This window comes from Strix aluco, chromosome 1 (genome assembly GCF_031877795.1).
Source record: "Strix aluco isolate bStrAlu1 chromosome 1, bStrAlu1.hap1, whole genome shotgun sequence".
NCBI classification, from domain to species: domain Eukaryota; kingdom Metazoa; phylum Chordata; class Aves; order Strigiformes; family Strigidae; genus Strix; species Strix aluco.
Window position 1 is genome coordinate 54,653,421 of NC_133931.1, and position 10,134 is coordinate 54,663,554.

Genomic DNA, 10,134 nt, shown 5'->3' on the forward strand with positions numbered 1-10,134 from the left:
GACTCTGTTATTGTGAATATATTAATTTCCTGAAACAAAGCTCATACTTCAGCATAAAATACTGTACCGTAAGACTGAATGAAAGCCAAGAACCTTGTCTGGAACAGGAAATCTCTTTTTAATAGTTTTATCCCATTTGCATTGAGTTAGAATACATTTCCTTAGTACAGGATACAGGCAAATATTCTTCTTATAATTGATTGATTTAAAAGGGTTCTGCTCTACATCAGCAAAGGGGAACAATAGAGACCTGTGGTGGCAGACAACCTGATTTTTAAATAAGAGCACTAAACATTAACAACTACAATAACTGACCCGTCACATCATCTGCTTTAAAAAGACTTAAACAGTGACTTATAATCTAAATTGCAGCATGGAGAATCACTAGCTGTGTCTGAGTGGTTCCTTGCTGATAGATGCTTTATATACAGTCACAGGGGCTGCACGTATGTTCACCTGTTACCACCAACTGTGACAACTTTCCTGACTCTTGCATGAGTGTCTGTTCTGGCAGCCAAGGTCCTCCCTGGGCAGGGGGAGGAGGTGGCTGGTCCTCCCCTGGCTCATGCATGGAGGCAGAAGCTGTGGCAAGAACCACCTCTCACCTTGAGGTCTTGCCTTCGTGCAAACACCAAGGAAAGAGTAACAACCAAGGAAGCAAAGCTGAGCTTTTGAATATTCTCCCAGTCTAACCATTTTCACCTCCAATGTCCACAGGTCTCTAAGTATTTTTGTATTTAATAACCCTCAATGGATTTCTCCATGACTGTTCTCCCCCTTAAATCCATTAAATCTTTTACCCTGCAGCCCTAGGAAACTTTTAGCATGCAGTAGGAGCTGAGCTCACACTGAGGCCTCTTGTGGAGTGAGGTTTTCAGAATGGTCTCTTTTAACACTCTTCTGCCTGTTGTAATATATCCCTTATTTCAAGGACAGTTCCTTAATTCTTTAACTTCTTATTTTGTTCACATCTTATATGAAAGAAAAAGAGACTGGATCAATCAAATTTCACAGGATCACAGAATGGCTGAGGTTGGAAGGGACCTCTGCAGATCCTCTGCTCCAACCTCCCTGCTCAGGCAGGGCCACCCAGAGCCAGTTGCCCAGGAATGTGTCCAGACAGCTTTTGAGTATCTCCAAGGATGGAGAATCCACAACCTCTCTGAGCAACCTGTGCCGGTGCTGGGTCACCCTCACAGTATAATGTATACAACAACATTAAACAATCACAGAATCATTAAAAAAAAAGTCTGAAAGGTTACTGGGAATGTTTCTAAATCATTCATGATCTTAGAACAGGAGCAGTTACACCTTGTTGATTTTGACAGGCATTTCTTTCATCTGTTCTCCAGGAATGGAGAGTTGACAGCCTCTTCCACCCTAATTTGGAAAACTTGCAGTTTCTCTACTGTTAAACTCCTTTTTGGATTTTGTTGGTGGTTTGTGGTTTTGTTGTTGTTGGTTTTTTGTTTTTTTTTTTTCCCCACTGCAGTTTTAAACAATTCATTGCTTCTTCTCTTAGAAAGAATTGGTCTTCCCCTTTCTCTTGCAAAAGCCTTTTACTGTATTTGAGCTGTTGATTAAACCTTATATTCAGTGTAGAAAACAAGACTGACAATCAAATCCTCTAAGAAAACCTATGATAAAGTTCAAAATTCTCAGCTTGTATTGACTGAATTAAAAATACTCAAACAAAAATAATTAACACAACCCCGTAAGAAGTTGTCTATTGCATTATATTTCCCAGGCACTGTTTTAGCAGTTACAATCCTGGTAAAAAAATACACAAGGAAGTAAATGTCTCAAAAGTTGGCTTTGAAGCAGAAAGTCTTTGCCACACACTGAGTTCAGTATGTTCTATGGAAAACAATCAGTGAAGAAGTAAAGACCCTCTGGAGAAGCCTAGCTGTTTGTAGGGGAGCACCACCACCAGAGCTCCCTGAAGTTTCCATGCAGAGCTACCAGCCATGTAAAGATGCATGAGACAGCTCAAGGGGTTTCTGCAGTGTGGCACGGCACAGCACATCAGAGTGCAATGCTGCCTGCATGGCTGAGGAAGCTGCAGGGCTCTGTGATGGAAATGGAAATGGAAAGGTGCTGTTTTTGAGGTTAAAGCAATGTTTAGAAGGAGAACTAAATGGAAAACTTTTGCAAAAAAACCCCTCTGAGATACTGAACTTTTTTGCACTGCTTGACGGCAACCACTAGTGAAATAACTTTGTTTTCTAGCATCCACACACAACCAAAGCTATATATCCTGGTAAAATAAAACTTCTTGTATTTCTAGCATCTCTATGTAGAAAGGAATCAAAGACTTCTTTAGAAAAGACATGTTTTTCCTCTGATGTGACAATTCACGAAAATATCGAATACTCCTAGGACTTATTCAAATATTCCTAAGAGTTACTGCTCATTAGAAGGATAGGGGAATTCTCCATCATCTGAATATTTTCAGACTGCAGTGAAGGGGTATTGGGAATATTTACAAATGTAGAGATTGACCACAGTGATATGACTTTGGCGAATGCCACACTGGTGGCTGATAATGCAGGAAAGCATTATCATGGGAAAGTATGCTGTCATCATTTGAATTTTCAATCATTTTCAAAGTGTTTCAGACTGCAAGGGATATTTTACTTGAATGTTCAGAAAAGCTGAGGCGTATCTTCACCAAGTGGTTAATTTTGTATTTGTAGTTGAAGGGATCTTAACATGGATAAGGAACTGGCTGAATGGTTGCACTCAAAGAGTGGTGGTCAATGGCTCAAGGTCCAAGTGGAGACCAGTGACAAGTGGCATTCCTCAGGGGCTGGTATTGGGACCAGTGCCATTTAACATCTTTGTTGGTGACAGGGACGGTGGGTTGAGTGCACCCTCAGCAAGTTTGCCGATGACACTAAGCTGTGCAGTGCGGTTGAGGGACCTGGACAGACTTGAGAAGTGGGCCCGTAAAAGCCTCATGAGGTTCAACAAGGCCAAGTGCAAGGTCCTGCACATGGATCGGGGCAATCCCAAGCACATATAGAGAGTGGGTGATTTGCGGATTGAGAGCAGCCCTGCAGAGAAGGACTTGGGATTATTGGTGGATGGAAAACTGACTACAAGCGAGCAATGTGTGCTCGCAGCCCAGAAAGCCAACTGTATCCTGGGCTGCATCAAAAGAATTGTGGCCAGCAGGTCAAGGGAGGTGATTGTCCCCTTCTACTCCGCTCTCATGAGATCCCACTGAGAGTACTGTGTTCAGCTCTGCAGCCCTCAGTACAAGAAAGGTATGGACTTGATTGAGCGAGTCCAGAGGAGGCCATGAAGATGACCGGGGGCTAGAGAACCTCCCCTATGAGGACAGGCTGAGAGAGTTGGGGTTGTTCAGCCTGGAGAAGAGAAGGCTCCAGGGAGACCTTAGAGTGGCCTTCCAGTACTTAAAGGGGGCCTACAGGAAAGATGGGGAGGGACTCTTTATCAGGGAGTGTAGGGATAGCATGAGGGGTAATGGTTTTAAACTGAAGGAGGGTAGATTTAGATTAGATATAAGGAAGAAATTCTTTACTGTGAGGGTGGTGAGGCACTGGAACAGGTTGCCCAGAGAAGTTGTGGATGTCCCCACCCTGGAAGTGTTCAAGGCCAGGCTGGATGGGGCTTTGAGAAACATGGTCTAGTGGAAAGTGTCCCTGCGATTCTACGATTCTATGCTGATTCTATTTTTCCTGTGTTCTGGGGATTTCTATCTGTGTGTCAGGTGAAGACTGTATAGCTGTAAATTGTATTTTATACATTTAAAAGACTGAGAAAAACCTCCAGTGAATACATATATAATACTAATATTTCTTTTACGATACGATGAGTTTCTTATGATATGGTTTGAATGTTAAGAACAATCAGATATTGTATTATTTTCTGCAGCTTATAATGTAATGCATTCTTTGAAGAGTAATCTGCAACAAAGGATAAATGACAAGTTCTTTGGTCATAAATGTATCTTTTAGCTAAAAAACATAATGGCAAAGTAGAGGAAAAGAAAGGAAGTTTCATCTGGTTTTGTATCTTAGCACTAAAGTACTTGTATTCAAAGTTTGATTCCAGCTACTTTTTCTGATATTCTGTGTGTGTCTCACAAAGTTTTAAGCATTATTGAAGGTATGAAATTTTACAGAGGTTGAGTATACCATGTTTATATGAAGAATATTGTGTGAAGTGAATGAATTCCCGTGTTTTAGGAACTCTTTGTCCTCTCCTTTTTGTAAAATGTGTGAATTTTTTTATTTCCACTCCTTTGTCAAATGCACTTACGAAGAGTGTATTTTCCTTTTGCAAATTGGCTTAGATAGCACAGATCTGTCAAATATTGCTGTCTAGGTATCAAATAAAGAGTGCTCCTGTAATTTATGTAAAGAATTTAAAACCTTAAAAAAATGCACCCAAAACTCCAAAAACCCAGCTGCACTGAAATGTCTTAAAATGAATTGAGACTTATTATAAATAATAACATAAACCCTAGAGTAACTGAGTTATATATATCTGAGACTAACAGTGTGTAGTTCAGACATGCTAAGGGGAAATGTTTTTACCTTAAAGTGTCCCTCAAAATCAAGCTTTCCCCACTATTTTTCCCATGATGCTCCATGCAGGAAGGGGTGTCGCATCCTGAGACACTTCCGTCAGGTTTTGTTGCATGGGCCAACAGATATAAAAGCTGTCAGGAGGCACAAAACACAGATAGCTAGTGTGAGCATGTAAACCTTGCTTTCTTAGGAAGTCAGGCAAAAAAAACTCCACCACTGACCTCAGACATTCACATAAATGGGTAACTCAGGTTCAGCTGAGCTCATTGCGCAGTGTTGCATATGGTTTGTTGCCAGGATATGGACTGTGATTTGTATAACGTGTAAGCAGCAGCAGCAGCAGCAGCAGCTTTGAAGCCAGTGTTAGAAGTGTAATTGGGTGAAATCCAGACTCCTTTCAAGACGGTGAGAATCCTGCCAGGAACTTTTAGGAGCTTGAACTCATTAATGGCAACTGGGTTCTGAAGGAAAGGTAAACATGACTAGGAGTTCCTCAGCTCATAGGAAAAAATTTCTACACCTCATTCAAAGTATTGATTTGTTTATATAACTCTTCCAGAATAATAATAATTTTAAAAATAAATATACTGCAGATTTCAAAATGGGAATGAGCTAGAGCCAGTGCTCCTCCAGGTGCTGTTCTTATAGAAACATCATGTGCCTTTAACACAATTAAAACATAAGCACCTAAAATTTCTAAACCTCAGCTGGGGCCTGCGGCTTTTTTTCTTGATTTGCCATGATGGGTACAGAGTGATGTATAATGGTTAACTTGGCAGACTGCCTTTTTGCAGAGGGACAGGTAGAGCTAGTCTGTGAAAAGAGATGACTTATTATAAGAATCCCTTACCCCACTTGCTAGAAAATAATGACTCCCTGTCATTGATTTATCTCTACGAGATGCATTTGAGAATGTATGTAAAATCAGAAGCTGCCCACATGAGATTTTAGGACAACTGTGGATGATAGAGAGTAAAATCGTAAGTTCATTTATAAGTACACAGGAAAGGTGCCTGCTAAAAGTAAACCCTATTGAATATTTATTAGCTAATCCTGATCTAACATGCTCCAGAAAACACCCTTGGAAATCTTTGTTTTCTGAAGTTACTAATGGTTTCTGAACCCATCAATGTACCAAACATGAACACAAAAGTGCAGCTGCTCCCTCAATCCTTCATTTCTTTCAGCTGCAGCCAGAACATGTTTTCTTTGCTTCCAGGTGAGTTAATGGTTTTCCATTAACCACAAAAGAAAGACTTTTTAAAAAGACAAAGCATGGTATCAACCTGTCTCTCTCTCTCTCACACATATACGTGCAAAAGCTTAATCGGCAAACCAGAAACAACCAGGAATAGTGTGCAAGACTTTTGGTATGTAGTTGTACTGGACTATGAAAACAGTGCTGACAGTCTGACATAATGCTCAGTTGTGGGCTTCATGTCATGTAATATCACAGGCTTTCTGCTATCATGCACAGTCAATAGGTTTCATCTGTCACAGAGTGTTCATCCCAAAATTACTGTGTTGTTTGGGGATGTCTTTAATGTATAAAACACGCATAAAGCAGGCAAGAAAGACAGCATTGAGGATCTGCTCTGGGCTGGGCAAGTTTCTGTTGGTAAGTAATTTATTTCCCCAAAAGAGACTGCTGCTTCATTTCACTCAAAAGAATGTTTTCTGCAAAAATATACCATGATTTACATTATAAGGGGTAAAGATCTATAGGAAAAACCTGTAAGAAAATTGCTTCCTCAGGCCAGCCTTGTAGCTCTAGCATCACCTCAGAGTTCGGACTGATGTTCTTAAGGGTCTTCAATGCCCACTTCTAGTCCTTTTTCCTGCATTGGTGGTCTGATGGGGTCCTCCTATACTTTGGTTGAAAAGGTTATGTAACAGAAGAGGTTAGGGTCCTCAGAACCCTTCACTTCAGGTGTTGCTCCATTACTGCATGCCAGAAAGACTGGGGAGGGAATAGGGTTTTTAGCTATGCTCTTGTACTGCTAGGGCAAAACCATGGCTTGTTCATGTCCCTTTAATACCACATGTTCTTCTCCTTGCGTCTGCACTGTTGGATTTTCAGTTCAAGGTGGAGGCAAAATGACAGCAGGAGAGACATAGTGTAGTCTAATACCCAGAGTGACTGTTGCAAAACAAAGAGGAGTTGTTTGTCTCCCATAGGTGTCTGCAAACATACACTGAATCCTCTGGCTGATGCATTGTTTCTCTAGAGAGGCATACTGAAAGGAAATTGGGTTGCTTTGACCTTCTGCAGAGCATTTGGCATCTCCCTGAGTAATGACAATTTTGTTGTCACCAACAACATGAAAATTCCTACGTGGAAGCATTTTTTGCTTCTGTAAATGTGGGTGCTTGGGTGAAATGAATGGACCACAAAATAATAAGGAAAGGGGCAATTACCAGCAGAACTTATTTGTTATCTGCTGTCGAGCCTCAGTGGTGGAGGGAACAGTGTCATCTGTGTACCCTAATGAAATGTGACAGACGTTTAGAGACCGCAGGCTGACATTTCCTGACAGCATCACCATCTGCACACTGAAAGCTGCTAGTATCCTGACATCATAATCTGTTAAGGGCTGTTTACTACTGTACCTCCAAATCGCAGGTCAAGCAGATCCTGGAGTTATACATCATCAGCTTTGCATGTAGTTCCCTCACCTTAGCTAGGATCCTAATTCTCAGTCTCCCACTGTTCTCCCTAGCTGGATGTTTAACTTTCCAAATAATCAAGTAAATAAACTAAGATGTAGATATTTGAAAGTGAAAAAAAAAAAAAAAAAAAAAGAAGAAAAAGTCTTATAGCCTGCCAGCAGGAAAAATAGATGTTAACCTAGTTCTTACTAGGGCAGATGGAGTTATATAATCTGATTTCTAAGAGTAAGGGATTTTTCATATAAGTAGGCATTTAGTATATATGATATACAGCAGTTTTTGCAGCTTCAGAATCATAACATCTACAATCCTACACACAATGCAGGTACAGGGAAAACTGTTTAAAGAATGAAAGATGCAGTAATTACAGGGGTTTTTACCTAAATCAAGGCAAAACATGTTTCCTCAGATATGGTGGAACAGAGATTAAAACAGGGACTACAGGACTGATCCAATATTTTTTTCTCAAGCATTTTTTTTGGAGCAAGGAAAATGGTGACCTTGAGAGACAACAGTACAGGTTAATTGGAGTAAAAAAAGCAGGCAAAAAAACCCCAACCAGTGGAGGTTAACTATATTTTGCAGACTTCAGTGTTTCCTTGAGTTATAAGGAAGAGAAGAAAAGGCTGAAGGCACAAGTCATGTTACAGAAGCAGATGTGCCAGTTTGGCCTTGAAGAAAATGTTTTTTTCTGAGTTCAGGTACCCTGAAGAGTGGTCTTGAGTTCCAAACTTGTTTGCTGGAGTACTGTGTTTGCTTTCCTGCCTGGTAGTGAACATGGAGCACTCAAGGCTTCTTCTTCCTTTTTTTTTTTTTTTTTTAAATTTTAAAATTTTTATTTATTTATTTTAAATTAAATAAAAATAAATTGCCAACATAACCCCATACAAGGAGGGACTTGTTCAGCTGCTCCACCTGGTGGAGGAATATTCCTGGTCAGGTAGAAGTCCAGTGCCTTCTGCAAAGTTTTACTCCTTGGAGCCTGGCTTAAGAAATGCCTTTTTTTTTTCCAGCCAGCTCCTCTGAGCTCAGTGATGAAGCAGGCTGTCATCTGGCTCAGGGACTGATCTTTGAGGCCAGCTTTAGCAAATAGAAGGAAGAGTTTGTGTATCTCCTGAGCTGAAACAGCTCTTGACTTGGTGGCATTGCAGTGTCTCAAGTGCTGAGGAAACATGGAAATTTGCAGCCTTGTGTTCTTTCATCCAGTTACCAGAGGGAAGCATGGCATGGGGCTGATTTCTTTAAACTTGAGGATGATGCAAGGATGCACTAGGTCCTTGTACCTCAGGTATCTCAGATATCTGTTTTGTGGATCTCTTGATTTAACTGCTGTCTGGAAGTGAATACATGAAAAAAAAGGAACATATGAAATCAAGAGAAGAGCCACAAAAGCAGCTCAGCACTGAGAGGGTCATTTTCCCAAACAGTGCATCTTCTGTTGTTCCCTGCAAGTTTCAGTGATCTAAACAGAAGAGGAAAAGACCCCCTGTTCCTGTCTATAGATTTAGGAAGTTTAATGCTCAGTAAAACAAAGTAGCTGTATAAAAGTACCTATAATTCTGGGAAATAGAATGGGACAAATTACAAGAACTGACAACATATTTTACTAAAGGTTGCTGGACTACACACATATTCAGCTGGTGGAGTACCAAGCAAACTGTTAGATCCTCACCTCTGTAGATATTCAGATCTGAAAGTCTGTTCTTCTAATACAGTGGGTAAAAACCAAACCAGGTATGCGGTCTATGGGAAATCTGAAGTCAGATGGACCTAGTAAATTGTAACAAGTCAGGGCAAACCATGTCCCAGGAAGAGATTTTGCCTTGGAAGGAAATATGAAAGATCTCTGCTTTATGGGTAATCTCTCAGCAAGAGAGGGCAAGTATGCACTGTCTGACACAGTTGTCCTCCTTGGAAATAAACACAAACAGTGAGCTGTGGGAAAGGGTCGATGTCCCACCAATGAGGCAAAAAAGATTTGTTCTATTCACTCTCCCTGTTCTGGAAGCAGAAGGCTTTCATAGTTCATCTTGTAGCTGAGGATTTTCAGAATGAGCTGTCTCATGTGAAAGAAATGAGGGTAAACAGTGTTAGCAGGAGGTATGTTTACTAAGCAAATATGTGGCAAGCTATCTTGAGTCCACATCTACTATAGCAACTGGAGACAGGGGTTTAACTTTCTGGGATGCATGTGCACACATGGATGCACGCGTGCGAAGAATAGCAGCTATTCACTCCCTAGGGTGGGAGCACATGGGTCACCCTGCCAATGGACACAATTTAAAGTCTTCTGTAAACAGAAGGAGGTAGCATTTAAGTCTTCAGAACAATACAGTAGTGCTCATTTTTCACCTCATATCACAAAGCAACCAAATACAGTCTTCACTAGTTGGTGTTTCTAAATGGATTTCAACTCCGAAAGCACACATGGAACATTTTCCTTAAAGCTATCAGGAGTGTCTTACTCTAATGTTTTAGAATCAGCTTAGGTGGGTTCAGTTTCCAGCTTGCATAAGAGTTAATTTTCTCTCTTTCAGTACAAGTTCTACACTCAGCTACTGTCACAAGGCATGTGAATGATTCATGATGATCTGCCCCCTGTGGCCTCCTGCTATAGACAACTGAAGGGGAAAGAAGGCCAACACAAAAACACCACTACAACAAAAAAACCCACTTCCTTTTCTTCAGAACATTGTTTATTGTTGCTACTCACCTTTAGTGAAAGAAAGACAAAAGCCACACCACAGTGGAATGTGTAATTCCTCAAGGGTTCTAATCAAATCCAAAATAAACATGTTTTAGTGTTAAAACTAGCAAGCTTATATAACAAAATCCAAGTAGCAAGTCACTGGAGGAAAAGTTATTAAAAAAGAAAAGCTGCTTATGTTAATTAAACAAAGAAAAT